The sequence below is a fragment of the Hydractinia symbiolongicarpus genome, chromosome 9, assembly GCF_029227915.1.
Source record: "Hydractinia symbiolongicarpus strain clone_291-10 chromosome 9, HSymV2.1, whole genome shotgun sequence".
Taxonomy (NCBI): domain Eukaryota; kingdom Metazoa; phylum Cnidaria; class Hydrozoa; order Anthoathecata; family Hydractiniidae; genus Hydractinia; species Hydractinia symbiolongicarpus.
The window spans coordinates 12,599,345-12,615,116 of record NC_079883.1 but is presented as its reverse complement, the minus strand read 5'-3'; the positions used below and the strand labels follow the sequence as shown (position 1 = coordinate 12,615,116).

Here is a 15,772-nt window from a genome sequence, read left to right as displayed (position 1 = left end):
CTCTGCGATTACTGCAAACGTCAGTAACTCGACCGTACAATTTCTGGTAGTGGGGGCCTGCGTCCGCGCTCGCCCCCTCCTTAAGTCAAAATGAATGAGCTTAGAATAGTTGCGCGGCCAAATGTCGGTGGTGACTTAAACGCTAAGGTAAAACCTCGCTTGGCTGTTACGAAACGTGATTGCGATATAAGTCCTCGGAAGGCGGCGGAATTTTACTTTATTTGCCACTCCGTCAGGGTTATTGGATGATCGGCAATAGATCGAGTTTGTATGCATTTGAAAGCTCTTTTTTCTCGTACTATCACCTGAAAATGTCGTAGGAAAATGTCATAGGAAACACTTTCAACAACCGCCACGTTCCTTAATTGTTATAACAAGAAATATATCACAGCGCCATTGAAATGAAAAGGCAACAAATGAAAATGAAAAGCCTACGACACCGGGAGTTCCCAGGCGGTCCCCCATCCAAGTACTTCCCGGCCCGACGATGCTTAACTTCCGTGATCAGACGAGAACGGGTGTGTTCATCGTGGTATGGCCGTAGACATTAGTAGGGGCAAATACGTGCAATTTATTTTGACGTTGTGATCAAATTTTTTTATTTAATTTCTTTGAGTTACTGACCTCTGCGATTACTGCAAACGTCAGTAACTCGACCGTACAATTTCTGGTAGTGGGGGCCTGCGTCCGCGCTCGCCCCCTCCTTAAGTCAAAATGAATGAGCTTAGAATAGTTGCGCGGCCAAATGTCGGTGGTGACTTAAACGCTAAGGTAAAACCTCGCTTGGCTGTTACGAAACGTGATTGCGATATAAGTCCTCGGAAGGCGGCGGAATTTTATTTTATTTGCCATTCCGTCAGGGTTATTGGATGATCGGCAATAGATCGAGTTTGTATGCATTTGAAAGCTCTTTTTTCTCGTACTATCACCTGAAAATGTCGTAGGAAAATGTCATAGGAAACACTTTCAACAACCGCCACGTTCCTTAATTGTTATAACAAGAAATATATCACAGCGCCATTGAAATGAAAAGGCAACAAATGAAAATGAAAAGCCTACGACACCGGGAGTTCCCAGGCGGTCCCCCATCCAAGTACTATCCCGGCCCGACGATGCTTAACTTCCGTGATCAGACGAGAACGGGTGTGTTCATCGTGGTATGGCCGTAGACATTAGTAGGGGCAAATACGTGCAATTTATTTTGACGTTGTGATCAAATTTTTTTATTAAATTTCTTAGAGTTACTGACCTCTGCGATTACTGCAAACGTCAGTAACTCGACCGTACAATTTCTGGTAGTGGGGGCCTGCGTCCGCGCTCGCCCCCTCCTTAAGTCAAAATGAATGAGCTTAGAATAGTTGCGCGGCCAAATGTCGGTGGTGACTTAAACGCTAAGGTAAAACCTCGCTTGGATGTTACGAAACGTGATTGCGATATAAGTCCTCGGAAGGCGGCGGAATTTTATTTTATTTGCCATTCCGTCAGGGTTATTGGATGATCGGCAATAGATCGAGCTTGTATGCATTTGAAAGCTCTTTTTTCTCGTACTATCACCTGAAAATGTCGTAGGAAAATGTCATAGGAAACACTTTCAACAACCGCCACGTTCCTTAATTGTTATAACAAGAAATATATCACAGCGCCATTGAAATGAAAAGGCAACAAATGAAAATGAAAAGCCTACGACACCGGGAGTACCCAGGCGGTCCCCCATCCAAGTACTTCCCGGCCTGACGATGCTTAACTTCCGTGATCAGACGAGAACGGGTGTGTTCATCGTGGTATGGCCGTAGACATTAGTAGGGGCAAATACGTGCAATTTATTTTGACGTTGTGATCAAATTTTTTTATTTAATTTCTTTGAGTTACTGACCTCTGCGATTACTGCAAACGTCAGTAACTCGACCGTACAATTTCTGGTAGTGGGGGCCTGCGTCCGCGCTCGCCCCCTCCTTAAGTCAAAATGAATGAGCTTAGAATAGTTGCGCGGCCAAATGTCGGTGGTGACTTAAACGCTAAGGTAAAACCTCGCTTGGCTGTTACGAAACGTGATTGCGATATAAGTCCTCGAAAGGCGGCGGAATTTTATTTTATTTGCCATTCCGTCAGGGTTATTGGATGATCGGCAATAGATCGAGTTTGTATGCATTTGAAAGCTCTTTTTTCTCGTACTATCACCTGAAAATGTCGTAGGAAAATGTCATAGGAAACACTTTCAACAACCGCCACGTTCCTTAATTGTTATAACAAGAAATATATCACAGCGCCATTGAAATGAAAAGGCAACAAATGAAAATGAAAAGCCTACGACACCGGGAGTTCCCAGGCGGTCCCCCATCCAAGTACTATCCCGGCCCGACGATGCTTAACTTCCGTGATCAGACGAGAACGGGTGTGTTCATCGTGGTATGGCCGTAGACATTAGCAGGGGCAAATACGTGCAATTTATTTTGACGTTGTGATCAATTTTTTTTATTTAATTTCTTTGAGTTACTGACCTCTGCGATTACTGCAAACGTCAGTAACTCGACCGTACAATTTCTGGTAGTGGGGGCCTGCGTCCGCGCTCGCCCCCTCCTTAAGTCAAAATGAATAAGCTTAGAATAGTTGCGCGGCCAAATGTCGGTGGTGACTTAAACGCTAAGGTAAAACCTCGCTTGGCTGTTACGAAACGTGATTGCGATATAAGTCCTCGGAAGGCGGCGGAATTTTATTTTTTTTGCCATTCCGTCAGGGTTATTGGATGATCGGCAATAGATCGAGTTTGTATGCATTTGAAAGCTCTTTTTTCTCGTACTATCACCTGAAAATATCGTAGGAAAATGTCATAGGAAACACTTTCAACAACCGCCACGTTCCTTAATTGTTATAACAAGAAATATATCACAGCGCCATTGAAATGAAAAGGCAACAAATGAAAATGAAAAGCCTACGACACCGGGAGTTCCCAGGCGGTCCCCCATCCAAGTACTATCCCGGCCCGACGATGCTTAACTTCCGTAATCAGACGAGAACGGGTGTGTTCATCGTGGTATGGCCGTAGACATTAGTAGGGGCAAATACGTGCAATTTATTTTGACGTTGTGATCAAATTTTTTTATTTAATTGCTTTGAGTTACTGACCTCTGCGATTACTGCAAACGTCAGTAACTCGACCGTACAATTTCTGGTAGTGGGGGCCTGCGTCCGCGCTCGCCCCCTCCTTAAGTCAAAATGAATGAGCTTAGAATAGTTGCGCGGCCAAATGTCGGTGGTGACTTAAACGCTAAGGTAAAACCTCGCTTGGCTGTTACGAAACGTGATTGCGATATAAGTCCTCGAAAGGCGGCGGAATTTTATTTTATTTGCCATTCCGTCAGGGTTATTGGATGATCGGCAATAGATCGAGTTTGTATGCATTTGAAAGCTCTTTTTTCTCGTACTATCACCTGAAAATGTCGTAGGAAAATGTCATAGGAAACACTTTCAACAACCGCCACGTTCCTTAATTGTTATAACAAGAAATATATCACAGCGCCATTGAAATGAAAAGGCAACAAATGAAAATGAAAAGCCTACGACACCGGGAGTTCCCAGGCGGTCCCCCATCCAAGTACTATCCCGGCCCGACGATGCTTAACTTCCGTAATCAGACGAGAACGGGTGTGTTCATCGTGGTATGGCCGTAGACATTAGCAGGGGCAAATACGTGCAATTTATTTTGACGTTGTGATCAATTTTTTTTATTTAATTTCTTTGAGTTACTGACCTCTGCGATTACTGCAAACGTCAGTAACTCGACCGTACAATTTCTGGTAGTGGGGGCCTGCGTCCGCGCTCGCCCCCTCCTTAAGTCAAAATGAATAAGCTTAGAATAGTTGCGCGGCCAAATGTCGGTGGTGACTTAAACGCTAAGGTAAAACCTCGCTTGGCTGTTACGAAACGTGATTGCGATATAAGTCCTCGGAAGGAGGCGGAATTTTATTTTTTTTGCCATTCCGTCAGGGTTATTGGATGATCGGCAATAGATCGAGTTTGTATGCATTTGAAAGCTCTTTTTTCTCGTACTATCACCTGAAAATGTCGTAGGAAAATGTCATAGGAAACACTTTCAACAACCGCCACGTTCCTTAATTGTTATAACAAGAAATATATCACAGCGCCATTGAAATGAAAAGGCAACAAATGAAAATGAAAAGCCTACGACACCGGGAGTTCCCAGGCGGTCCCCCATCCAAGTACTATCCCGGCCCAACGATGCTTAACTTCCGTAATCAGACGAGAACGGGTGTGTTCATCGTGGTATGGCCGTAGACATTAGTAGGGGCAAATACGTGCAATTTATTTTGACGTTGTGATCAAATTTTTTTATTTAATTGCTTTGAGTTACTGACCTCTGCGATTACTGCAAACGTCAGTAACTCGACCGTACAATTTCTGGTAGTGGGGGCCTGCGTCCGCGCTCGCCCCCTCCTTAAGTCAAAATGAATGAGCTTAGAATAGTTGCGCGGCCAAATGTCGGTGGTGACTTAAACGCTAAGGTAAAACCTCGCTTGGCTGTTACGAAACGTGATTGCGATATAAGTCCTCGGAAGGCGGCGGAATTTTATTTTATTTGCCATTCCGTCAGGGTTATTGGATGATCGGCAATAGATCGAGTTTGTATGCATTTGAAAGCACTTTTTTCTTGTACTATCACCTGAAAATGTCGTAGGAAAATGTCATAGGAAACACTTTCAACAACCGCCACGTTCCTTAATTGTTATAACAAGAAATATATCACAGCGCCATTGAAATGAAAAGGCAACAAATGATAATGAAAAGCCTACGACACCGGGAGTTCCCAGGCGGTCCCCCATCCAAGTACTTTCCCGGCCCGACGATGCTTAACTTCCGTGATCAGACGAGAACGGGTGTGTTCATCGTGGTATGGCCGTAGACATTAGTAGGGGCAAATACGTGCAATTTATTTTGACGTTGTGATCAAATTTTTTTATTTAATTTCTTTGAGTTACTGACCTCTGCGATTACTGCAAACGTCAGTAACTCGACCGTACAATTTCTGGTAGTGGGGGCCTGCGTCCGCGCTCGCCCCCTCCTTAAGTCAAAATGAATGAGCTTAGAATAGTTGCGCGGCCAAATGTCGGTGGTGACTTAAACGCTAAGGTAAAACCTCGCTTGGCTGTTACGAAACGTGATTGCGATATAAGTCCTCGGAAGGCGGCGGAATTTTATTTTATTTGCCATTCCGTCAGGGTTATTGGATGATCGGCAATAGATCGAATTTGTATGCATTTGAAAGCTCTTTTTTCTCGTACTATCACCTGAAAATGTCGTAGGAAAATGTCATAGGAAACACTTTCAACAACCGCCACGTTCCTTAATTGTTATAACAAGAAATATATCACAGCGCCATTGAAATGAAAAGGCAACAAATGAAAATGAAAAGCCTACGACACCGGGAGTTCCCAGGCGGTCCCCCATCCAAGTACTATACCGGCCCGACGATGCTTAACTTCCGTGATCAGACGAGAACGGGTGTGTTCATCGTGGTATGGCCGTAGACATTAGTAGGGGCAAATACGTGCAATTTATTTTGACGTTGTGATCAAATTTTTTTATTTAATTTCTTTGAGTTACTGACCTCTGCGATTACTGCAAACGTCAGTAACTCGACCGTACAATTTCTGGTAGTGGGGGCCTGCGTCCGCGCTCGCCCCCTCCTTAAGTCAAAATGAATGAGCTTAGAATAGTTGCGCGGCCAAATGTCGGTGGTGACTTAAACGCTAAGGTAAAACCTGGCTTGGCTGTTACGAAACGTGATTGCGATATAAGTCCTCGGAAGGCGGCGGAATTTTATTTTATTTGCCATTCCGTCAGGGTTATTGGATGATCGGCAATAGATCGAGTTTTTATGCATTTGAAAGCTCTTTTTTCTCGTACTATCACCTGAAAATGTCGTAGGAAAATGTCATAGGAAACACTTTCAACAACCGCCACGTTCCTTAATTGTTATGACAAGAAATATATCACAGCGCCATTGAAATGAAAAGGCAACAAATGAAAATGAAAAGCCTACGACACCGGGAGTTCCCAGGCGGTCCCCCATCCAAGTACTATGCCGGCCGGACGATGCTTAATTTCCGTGATCAGACGAGAACGGGTGTGTTCATCGTGGTATGGCCGTAGACATTAGTAGGGGCAAATACGTGCAATTTATTTTGACGTTGTGATCAAATTTTTTTATTTAATTTCTTTGAGTTACTGACCTCTGCGATTACTGCAAACGTCAGTAACTCGACCGTACAATTTCTGGTAGTGGGGGCCTGCGTCCGCGCTCGCCCCCTCCTTAAGTCAAAATGAATGAGCTTAGAATAGTTGCGCGGCCAAATGTCGGTGGTGACTTAAACGCTAAGGTAAAACCTCGCTTGGCTGTTACGAAACGTGATTGCGATATAAGTCCTCGGAAGGCGGCGGAATTTTATTTTATTTGCCATTCCGTCAGGGTTATTGGATGATCGGCAATAGATCGAGTTTGTATGCATTTGAAAGCTCTTTTTTCTCGTACTATCACCTGAAAATGTCGTAGGAAAATGTCATAGGAAACACTTTCAACAACCGCCACGTTCCTTAATTGTTATAACAAGAAATATATCACAGCGCCATTGAAATGAAAAGGCAACAAATGAAAATGAAAAGCCTACGACACCGGGAGTTCCCAGGCGGGCCCATCCAAGTACTATCCCGGCCCGACGATGCTTAACTTCCGTGATCAGACGAGAACGGGTGTGTTCATCGTGGTATGGCCGTAGGCATTAGTAGGGGCATATACGTGCAATTTATTTTGACGTTGTGATCAAATTTTTTTATTTAATTTCTTTGAGTTACTGACCTCTGCGATTACTGCAAACGTCAGTAACTCGACCGTACAATTTCTGGTAGTGGGGGCCTGCGTCCGCGCTCGCCCCCTCCTTAAGTCAAAATGAATGAGCTTAGAATAGTTGCGCGGCCAAATGTCGGTGGTGACTTAAACGCTAAGGTAAAACCTCGCTTGGCTGTTACGAAACGTGATTGCGATATAAGTCCTCGGAAGGCGGCGGAATTTTATTTTATTTGCCATTCCGTCAGGGTTATTGGATGATCGGCAATAGATCGAGTTTGTATGCATTTGAAAGCTCTTTTTTCTCGTACTATCACCTGAAAATGTCGTAGGAAAATGTCATAGGAAACACTTTCAACAACCGCCACGTTCCTTAATTGTTATAACAAGAAATATATCACAGCGCCATTGAAATGAAAAGGCAACAAATGAAAATGAAAAGCCTACGACACCGGGAGTTCCCAGGCGGTTCCCCATCCAAGTACTATCCCGGACCGACGATGCTTAACTTCCGTGATCAGACGAGAACGGGTGTGTTCATCGTGGTATGGCCGTAGACATTAGTAGGGGCAAATACGTGCAATTTATTTTCACGTTGTGATCAAATTTTTTTATTTAATTTCTTAGAGTTACTGACCTCTGCGATTACTGCAAACGTCAGTAACTCGACCGTACAATTTCTGGTAGTGGGGGCCTGCGTCCGCGCTCGCCCCCTCCTTAAGTCAAAATGAATGAGCTTAGAATAGTTGCGCGGCCAAATGTCGGTGGTGACTTAAACGCTAAGGTAAAACCTCGCTTGGCTGTTACGAAACGTGATTGCGATATAAGTCCTCGGAAGGCGGCGGAATTTTATTTTATTTGCCATTCCGTCAGGGTTATTGGATGATCGGCAATAGATCGAGTTTGTATGCATTTGAAAGCTCTTTTTTCTCGTACTATCACCTGAAAATGTCGTAGGAAAATGTCATAGGAAACACTTTCCTTAATTGTTATAACAAGAAATATATCACAGCGCCATTGAAATGAAAAGGCAACAAATGAAAATGAAAAGCCTACGACACCGGGAGTTCCCAGGCGGTCCCCATCCAAGTACTATCCCGGCCCGACGATGCTTAACTTCCGTGATCAGACGAGAAGGGGTGTGTTCATCGTGGTATGGCCGTAGACATTAGTAGGGGCAAATACGTGCAATTTATTTTGACGTTGTGATCAAATTTTTTTATTTAATTTCTTTGAGTTATTGACCTCTGCGATTACTGCAAACGTCAGTAACTCGACCGTACAATTTCTGGTAGTGGGGGCCTGCGTCCGCGCTCTCCCCCTCCTTAAGTCAAAATGAATGAGCTTAGAATAGTTGCGCGGCCAAATGTCGGTGGTGACTTAAACGCTAAGGTAAAACCTCGCTTGGTGTTACGAAACGTGATTGCGATATAAGTCCTCGGAAGGCGGCGGAATTTTATTTTATTTGCCATTCCGTCAGGGTTATTGGATGATCGGCAATAGATCGAGTTTGTATGCATTTGAAAGCTCTTTTTTCTCGTACTATCACCTGAAAATGTCGTAGGAAAATGTCTTAGGAAACACTTTCCTTAATTGTTATAACAAGAAATATATCACAGCGCCATTGAAATGAAAAGGCAACAAATGAAAATGAAAAGCCTACGACACCGGGAGTTCCCAGGCGGTCCCCCATCCAAGTACTATCCCGGCCCGACGATGCTTAACTTCCGTGATCAGACGAGAACGGGTGTGTTCATCGTGGTATGGCCGTAGACATTAGTAGGGGCAAATACGTGCAATTTATTTTGACGTTGTGATCAAATTTTTTTATTTAATTTCTTTGAGTTACTGACCTCTGCGATTACTGCAAACGTCAGTAACTCGACCGTACAATTTCTGGTAGTGGGGGCCTGCGTCCGCGCTCGCCCCCTCCTTAAGTCAAAATGAATGAGCTTAGAATGGTTGCGCGGCCAAATGTCGGTGGTGACTTAAACGCTAAGGTAAAACCTCGCTTGGCTGTTACTAAACGTGATTGCGATATAAGTCCTCGGAAGGCGGCGGAATTTTATTTTATTCGCCAGTCCGTCAGGGTTATTGGATGATCGGCAATAGATCGCGTTTGTATGCATTTGAAAGCTCTTTTTTCTCGTACTATCACCTGAAAATGTCGTAGGAAAATGTCATAGGAAACACTTTCAACAACCGCCACGTTCCTTAATTGTTATAACAAGAAATATATCACAGCGCCATTGAAATGAAAAGGCAACAAATGAAAATGAAAAGCCTACGACACCGGGAGTTCCCAGGCGGTCCCCCATCCAAGTACTATCCCGGCCCGACGATGCTTAACTTCCGTGATCAGACGAGAACGGGTTTGTTCATCGTGGTATGGCCGTAGACATTAGTAGGGGCAAATACGTGCAATTTTTTTTGACGTTGTGATCAAATTTTTTTATTTAATTTCTTTGAGTTACTGACCTCTGCGATTACTGCAAACGTCAGTAACTCGACCGTACAATTTCTGGTAGTGGGGGCCTGCGTCCGTGCTCGCCCCCTCCTTAAGTCAAAATGAATGAGCTTAGAATAGTTGCGCGGCCAAATGTCGGTGGTGACTTAAACGCTAAGGTAAAACCTTGCTTGGCTGTTACGAAACGTGAGTGCGATATAAGTCCTCGGAAGGCGGCGGAATTTTATTTTATTTGCCATTCCGTCAGGGTTATTGGATGATCGGCAATAGATCGAGTTTGTATGCATTTGAAAGCTCTTTTTTCTCGTACTATCACCTGAAAATGTCGTAGGAAAATGTCATGGGAAACACTTTCAACAACCGCCACGTTCCTTAATTGTTATAACAAGAAATATATCACAGCGCCATTGAAATGAAAAGGCAACAAATGAAAATGAAAAGCCTACGACACCGGGAGTTCCCAGGCGGTCCCCTATCCAAGTACTATCCTGGCCCGACGTTGCTTAACTTCCGTGATCAGACGAGAACGGGTGTGTTCATCGTGGTATGGCCGTAGACATTAGTAGGGGCAAATACGTGCAATTTATTTTGACGTTGTGATCAAATTTTTTTATTTAATTTCTTTGAGTTACTGACCTCTGCGATTACTGCAAACGTCAGTAACTCGACCGTACAATTTCTGGTAGTGGGGGCCTGCGTCCGCGCTCGCCCCCTCCTTAAGTCAAAATGAATGAGCTTAGAATAGTTGCGCGGCCAAATGTCGGTGGTGACTTAAACGCTAAGGTAAAACCTCGCTTGGCTGTTACGAAACGTGATTGCGATATAAGTCCTCGGAAGGCGGCGGAATTTTATTTTATTTGCCATTCCGTCAGGGTTATTGGATGATCGGCAATAGATCGAGTTTGTATGCATTTGAAAGCTCTTTTTTCTCGTACTACCACCTGAAAATGTCGTAGGAAAATGTCATAGGAAACACTTTCCTTAATTGTTATAACAAGAAATATATCACAGCGCCATTGAAATGAAAAGGCAACAAATGAAAATGAAAAGCCTACGACACCGGGAGTTCCCAGGCGGTCCCCCATCCAAGTACTATCCCGGCCCGACGATGCTTAACTTCCGTGATCAGACGAGAACGGGTGTGTTCATCGTGGTATGGCCGTAGACATTAGTAGGGGCAAATACGTGCAATTTATTTTGACGTTGTGATCAAATTTTTTTATTTAATTTCTTTGAGTTACTGACCTCTGCGATTACTGCAAACGTCAGTAACTCGACCGTACAATTTCTGGTAGTGGGGGCCTGCGTCCGCGCTCGCCCCCTCCTTAAGTCAAAATGAATGAGCTTAGAATAGTTGCGCGGCCAAATGTCGGTGTTGACTTAAACGCTAAGGTAAAACCTCGCTTGGCTGTTACGAAACGTGATTGCGATATAAGTCCTCGGAAGGCGGCGGAATTTTATTTTTTTTGCCATTCCGTCAGGGTTATTGGATGATCGGCAATAGATCGAGTTTGTATGCATTTGAAAGCTCTTTTTTCTCGTACTATCACCTGAAAATGTCGTAGGAAAATGTCATAGGAAACACTTTCAACAACCGCCACGTTCCTTAATTGTTATAACAAGAAATATATCACAGCGCCATTGAAATGAAAAGGCAACAAATGAAAATGAAAAGCCTACGACACCGGGAGTTCCCAGGCGGTCCCCCATCCAAGTACTATCCCGGCCCGACGATGCTTAACTTCCGTGATCAGACGAGAACGGGTGTGTTCATCGTGGTATGGCCGTAGACATTAGTAGGGGCAAATACGTGCAATTTATTTTGACGTTGTGATCAAATTTTTCTATTTAATTTCTTTGAGTTACTGACCTCTGCGATTACTGCAAACGTCAGTAACTCGACCGTACAATTTCTGGTAGTGGGGGCCTGCGTCCGCGCTCGCCCCCTCCTTAAGTCAAATTGAATGAGCTTAGAATAGTTGCGCGGCCAAATGTCGGTGGTGACTTAAACGCTAAGGTAAAACCTCGCTTGGCTGTTACGAAACGTGATTGCGATATAAGTCCTCGGAAGGCGGCGGAATTTTATTTTATTTGCCATTCCGTCAGGGTTATTGGATGATCGGCAATGGATCGAGTTTGTATGCATTTGAAAGCTCTTTTTTCTCGTACTATCACCTGAAAATGTCGTAGGAAAATGTCATAGGAAACACTTTCAACAACCGCCACGTTCCTTAATTGTTATAACAAGAAATATATCACAGCGCCATTGAAATGAAAAGGCAACAAATGAAAATGAAAATGAAAAGCCTACGACACCGGGAGTTCCCAGGCAGTCCCCCATCCAAGTACTATCCCGGCCCGACGATGCTTAACTTCCGTGATCAGACGAGAACGGGTGTGTTCATCGTGGTATGGCCGTAGACATTAGTAGGGGCAAATACGTGCAATTTATTTTGACGTTGTGATCAAATTTTTTTATTTAATTTCTTTGAGTTACTGACCTCTGCGATTACTGCAAACGTCAGTAACTCGACCGTACAATTTCTGGTAGTGGGGGCCTGCGTCCGCGCTCGCCCCCTCCTTAAGTCAAAATGAATGAGCTTAAAATAGTTGCGCGGCCAATTGTCGGTGGTGACTTAAACGCTAAGGTAAAACCTCGCTTGGCTTTTACGAAACGTGATTGCGATATAAGTCCTCGGAAGGCGGCGGAATTTTATTTTATTTGCCATTCCCTCAGGGTTATTGGATAATCGGCAATAGATCGAGTTTGAATGCATTTGAAAGCTCTTTTTTCTCGTACTATCACCTGAAAATGTCGTAGGAAAATGTCATAGGAAACACTTTCAACAACCGCCACGTTCCTTAATTGTTATAACAAGAAATATATCACAGCGCCATTGAAATGAAAAGGCAACAAATGAAAATGAAAAGCCTACGACACCGGGAGTTCCCAGGCGGTCCCCCATCCAAGTACTATCCCGGCCCGACGATGCTTAACTTCCGTGATCAGACGAGAACGGGTGTGTTCATCGTGGTATGGCCGTAGACATTAGTAGGGGCGAATACGTGCAATTTATTTTGACGTTGTGATCAAATTTTTTTATTTAATTTCTTTGAGTTACTGACCTCTGCGATTACTGCAAACGTCAGTAACTCGACCGTACAATTTCTGGTAGTGGGGGCCTGCGTCCGCGCTCGCCCCCTCCTTAAGTCAAAATGAATGAGCTTAGAATAGTTGCGCGGCCAAATGTCGGTGGTGACTTAAACGCTAAGGTAAAACCTCGCTTGGCTGTTACGAAACGTGATTGCGATATAAGTCCTCGGAAGGCGGCGGAATTTTATTTTATTTGCCATTCCGTCAGGGTTATTGGATGATCGGCAATAGATCGAGTTTGTATGCATTTGAAAGCTCTTTTTTCTCGTACTATCACCTGAAAATGTCGTAGGAAAATGTCATAGGAAACACTTTCAACAACCCCCACGTTCCTTAATTGTTATAACAAGAAATATATCACAGCGCCATTGAAATGAAAAGGCAACAAATGAAAATGAAAAGCCTACGACACCGGGAGTTCCCAGGCGGTCCCCCATCCAAGTACTATCCCGGCCCGACGATGCTTAACTTCCGTGTTCAGACGAGAACGGGTGTGTTCATCGTGGTATGGCCGTAGACATTAGTAGGGGCAAATACGTGCAATTTATTTTGACGTTGTGATCAAATTTTTTTATTTAATTTCTTTGAGTTACTGACCTCTGCGATTACTGCAAACGTCAGTAACTCGACCGTACAATTTCTGGTAGTGGGGGCCTGCGTCCGCGCTCGTCCCCCTCCTTAAGTCAAAATGAATGAGCTTAGAATAGTTGCGCGGCCAAATGTCGGTGGTGACTTAAACGCTAAGGTAAAACCTCGCTTGGCTGTTACGAAACGTGATTGCGATATAAGTCCTCGGAAGGCGGCGGAATTTTATTTTATTTGCCATTCCGTCAGGGTTATTGGATGATCGGCAATAGATCGAGTTTGTATGCATTTGAAAGCTCTTTTTTCTCGTACTATCACCTGAAAATGTCGTAGGAAAATGTCATAGGAAACCCTTTCAACAACCGCCACGTTCCTTAATTGTTATAACAAGAAATATATCACAGCGCCATTGAAATGAAAAGGCAACAAATGAAAATGAAATGCCTACGACACCGGGAGTTCCCAGGCGGTCCCCCATCCAAGTACTATCCCGGCCCGACGATGCTTAACTTCCGTGATCAGACGAGAACGGGTGTGTTCATCGTGGTATGGCCGTAGACATTAGTAGGGGCAAATACGTGCAATTTATTTTGACGTTGTGATCAAATTTATTTATTTAATTTCTTTGAGTTACTGACCTCTGCGATTACTGCAAACGTCAGTAACTCGACCGTACAATTTCTGGTAGTGGGGGCCTGCGTCCGCGCTCGCCCCCTTCTTAAGTCAAAATGAATGAGCTTAGAATAGTTGTGCGGCCAAATGTCGGCGGTGACTTAAACGCTAAGGTAAAACCTCGCTTGGCTGTTACGAAACGTGATTGCGATATAAGTCCTCGGAAGGCGGCGGAATTTTACTTTATTTGCCATTCCGTCAGGGTTATTGGATGATCGGCAATAGATCGAGTTTGTATGCATTTGAAAGCTCTTTTTTCTCGTACTATCACCTGAAAATGTCGTAGGAAAATGTCATAGGAAACACTTTCAACAACCGCCACGTTCCTTAATTGTTATAACAAGAAATATATCACAGCGCCATTGAAATGAAAAGGCAACAAATGAAAATGAAAAGCCTACGACACCGGGAGTTCCCAGGCGGTCCCCCATCCAAGTACTATCCCGGCCCGACGATGCTTAACTTCCGTGATCAGACGAGAACGGGTGTGTTCATCGTGGTATGGCCGTAGACATTAGTAGGGGCAAATACGTGCAATTTATTTTGACGTTGTGATCAAATTTTTTTATTTAATTTCTTTGAGTTACTGACCTCTGCGATTACTGCAAACGTCAGTAACTCGACCGTACAATTTCTGGTAGTGGGGGCCTGCGTCCGCGCTCGCCCCCTTCTTAAGTCAAAATCAATGAGCTTAGAATAGTTGCACGGCCAAATGTCGGTGGTGACTTAAACGTTAAGGTAAAACCTCGCTTGGCTGTTACGAAACGTGATTGCGATATAAGTCCTCGGAAGGCGGCGGAATTTTATTTTATTTGCCATTCCGTCAGGGTTATTGGATGATCGGCAATAGATCGAGTTTGAATGCATTTGAAAGTTCTTTTTTCTCGTACTATCACCTGAAAATGTCGTAGGAAAATGTCATAGGAAACACTTTCAACAACCGCCATGTTCCTTAATTGTTATAACAAGAAATATATCACAGCGCCATTGAAATGAAAAGGCAACAAATGAAAATGAAAAACCTACGACACCGGGAGTTCCCAGGCGGTCCCCCATCCAAGTACTATCCCGGCCCGACGATGCTTAACTTCCGTGATCAGACGAGAACGGGTGTGTTCATCGTGGTATGGCCGTAGACATTAGTAGGGGCGAATACGTGCAATTTATTTTGACGTTGTGATCAAATTTTTTTATTTAATTTCTTTGAGTTACTGACCTCTGCGATTACTGCAAACGTCAGTAACTCGACCGTACAATTTCTGGTAGTGGGGGCCTGCGTCCGCGCTCGCCCCCTCCTTAAGTCAAAATGAATGAGCTTAGAATAGTTGCGCGGCCAAATGTCGGTGGTGACTTAAACGCTAAGGTAAAACCTCGCTTGGCTGTTACGAAACGTGATTGCGATATAAGTCCTCGGAAGGCGGCGGAATTTTATTTTATTTGCCATTCCGTCAGGGTTATTGGATGATCGGCAATAGATCGAGTTTGTATGCATTTGAAAGCTCTTTTTTCTCGTACTATCACCTGAAAATGTCGTAGGAAAATGTCATAGGAAACACTTTTAATAACCGCCACGTTCCTTAATTGTTATAACAAGAAATATATCACAGCGCCATTGAAATGAAAAGGCAACAAATGAAAATGAAAAGCCTACGACACCGGGAGTTCCCAGGCGGTCCCCCATCCAAGTACTATCCCGGCCCGACGATGCTTAACTTCCGTGATCAGACGAGAACGGGTGTGTTCATCGTGGTATGGCCGTAGACTTTAGTAGGGGCAAATACGTGCAATTAATTTTGACGTTGTGATCAAACTTTTTTATTTAATTTCTTTGAGTTACTGACCTCTGCGATTACTGCAAACGTCAGTAACTTGACCGTACAATTTCTGGTAGTGGGGGCCTGCGTCCGCGCTCGCCCCCCCCTTAAGTCAAAATGAATGAGCTTAGAATAGTTGCGCGGCGAAATGTCGGTGGTGACTTAAACGCTAAGGTAAAACCTCGCTTGGCTGTTACGAAACGTGATTGCGATATAAGTCC

General features: G+C 44.1%; 1 protein-coding gene and 25 non-coding genes across 26 annotated transcripts in view; all 26 read right to left on the bottom strand.

Annotated features, from left to right (window-relative positions):
- The window catches only part of LOC130657260 (histone H2B, gonadal-like), a 96,680-nt gene that overhangs the window by 79,543 nt on the left and 1,365 nt on the right, over positions 1-15,772 (bottom strand). The gene's annotated exons all lie outside the window — the stretch shown is intronic.
- On the bottom strand, positions 429-546 carry LOC130659073 (5S ribosomal RNA). The gene has a single exon (XR_008986284.1). It is a non-coding gene; the product is annotated as a 5S ribosomal RNA (ribosomal RNA).
- LOC130658734 (5S ribosomal RNA) lies at positions 1,053-1,171 on the bottom strand. Its single transcript, XR_008985946.1, has one exon. It is a non-coding gene; the product is annotated as a 5S ribosomal RNA (ribosomal RNA).
- On the bottom strand, positions 1,678-1,795 carry LOC130659414 (5S ribosomal RNA). Its single transcript, XR_008986625.1, has one exon. It is a non-coding gene; the product is annotated as a 5S ribosomal RNA (ribosomal RNA).
- Positions 2,302-2,420, bottom strand: LOC130658732 (5S ribosomal RNA). Its single transcript, XR_008985944.1, has one exon. It is a non-coding gene; the product is annotated as a 5S ribosomal RNA (ribosomal RNA).
- Positions 2,927-3,045, bottom strand: LOC130658965 (5S ribosomal RNA). Its single transcript, XR_008986177.1, has one exon. It is a non-coding gene; the product is annotated as a 5S ribosomal RNA (ribosomal RNA).
- Positions 3,552-3,670, bottom strand: LOC130658963 (5S ribosomal RNA). The gene has a single exon (XR_008986175.1). It is a non-coding gene; the product is annotated as a 5S ribosomal RNA (ribosomal RNA).
- On the bottom strand, positions 4,177-4,295 carry LOC130658899 (5S ribosomal RNA). Its single transcript, XR_008986111.1, has one exon. It is a non-coding gene; the product is annotated as a 5S ribosomal RNA (ribosomal RNA).
- Positions 4,802-4,920, bottom strand: LOC130658810 (5S ribosomal RNA). The gene has a single exon (XR_008986022.1). It is a non-coding gene; the product is annotated as a 5S ribosomal RNA (ribosomal RNA).
- Positions 5,427-5,545, bottom strand: LOC130658897 (5S ribosomal RNA). The gene has a single exon (XR_008986109.1). It is a non-coding gene; the product is annotated as a 5S ribosomal RNA (ribosomal RNA).
- On the bottom strand, positions 6,052-6,170 carry LOC130659423 (5S ribosomal RNA). The gene has a single exon (XR_008986635.1). It is a non-coding gene; the product is annotated as a 5S ribosomal RNA (ribosomal RNA).
- On the bottom strand, positions 6,677-6,793 carry LOC130659229 (5S ribosomal RNA). Its single transcript, XR_008986440.1, has one exon. It is a non-coding gene; the product is annotated as a 5S ribosomal RNA (ribosomal RNA).
- Positions 7,300-7,418, bottom strand: LOC130659163 (5S ribosomal RNA). The gene has a single exon (XR_008986374.1). It is a non-coding gene; the product is annotated as a 5S ribosomal RNA (ribosomal RNA).
- On the bottom strand, positions 7,909-8,026 carry LOC130659419 (5S ribosomal RNA). Its single transcript, XR_008986631.1, has one exon. It is a non-coding gene; the product is annotated as a 5S ribosomal RNA (ribosomal RNA).
- On the bottom strand, positions 8,516-8,634 carry LOC130658731 (5S ribosomal RNA). The gene has a single exon (XR_008985943.1). It is a non-coding gene; the product is annotated as a 5S ribosomal RNA (ribosomal RNA).
- LOC130659042 (5S ribosomal RNA) lies at positions 9,141-9,259 on the bottom strand. The gene has a single exon (XR_008986253.1). It is a non-coding gene; the product is annotated as a 5S ribosomal RNA (ribosomal RNA).
- Positions 9,766-9,884, bottom strand: LOC130659268 (5S ribosomal RNA). Its single transcript, XR_008986480.1, has one exon. It is a non-coding gene; the product is annotated as a 5S ribosomal RNA (ribosomal RNA).
- LOC130658729 (5S ribosomal RNA) lies at positions 10,375-10,493 on the bottom strand. Its single transcript, XR_008985942.1, has one exon. It is a non-coding gene; the product is annotated as a 5S ribosomal RNA (ribosomal RNA).
- LOC130658728 (5S ribosomal RNA) lies at positions 11,000-11,118 on the bottom strand. The gene has a single exon (XR_008985941.1). It is a non-coding gene; the product is annotated as a 5S ribosomal RNA (ribosomal RNA).
- LOC130658936 (5S ribosomal RNA) lies at positions 11,631-11,749 on the bottom strand. Its single transcript, XR_008986149.1, has one exon. It is a non-coding gene; the product is annotated as a 5S ribosomal RNA (ribosomal RNA).
- Positions 12,256-12,374, bottom strand: LOC130658727 (5S ribosomal RNA). The gene has a single exon (XR_008985940.1). It is a non-coding gene; the product is annotated as a 5S ribosomal RNA (ribosomal RNA).
- Positions 12,881-12,999, bottom strand: LOC130661558 (5S ribosomal RNA). Its single transcript, XR_008988736.1, has one exon. It is a non-coding gene; the product is annotated as a 5S ribosomal RNA (ribosomal RNA).
- On the bottom strand, positions 13,507-13,625 carry LOC130658791 (5S ribosomal RNA). The gene has a single exon (XR_008986004.1). It is a non-coding gene; the product is annotated as a 5S ribosomal RNA (ribosomal RNA).
- On the bottom strand, positions 14,132-14,250 carry LOC130658725 (5S ribosomal RNA). The gene has a single exon (XR_008985938.1). It is a non-coding gene; the product is annotated as a 5S ribosomal RNA (ribosomal RNA).
- LOC130658861 (5S ribosomal RNA) lies at positions 14,757-14,875 on the bottom strand. Its single transcript, XR_008986074.1, has one exon. It is a non-coding gene; the product is annotated as a 5S ribosomal RNA (ribosomal RNA).
- LOC130658724 (5S ribosomal RNA) lies at positions 15,382-15,500 on the bottom strand. Its single transcript, XR_008985937.1, has one exon. It is a non-coding gene; the product is annotated as a 5S ribosomal RNA (ribosomal RNA).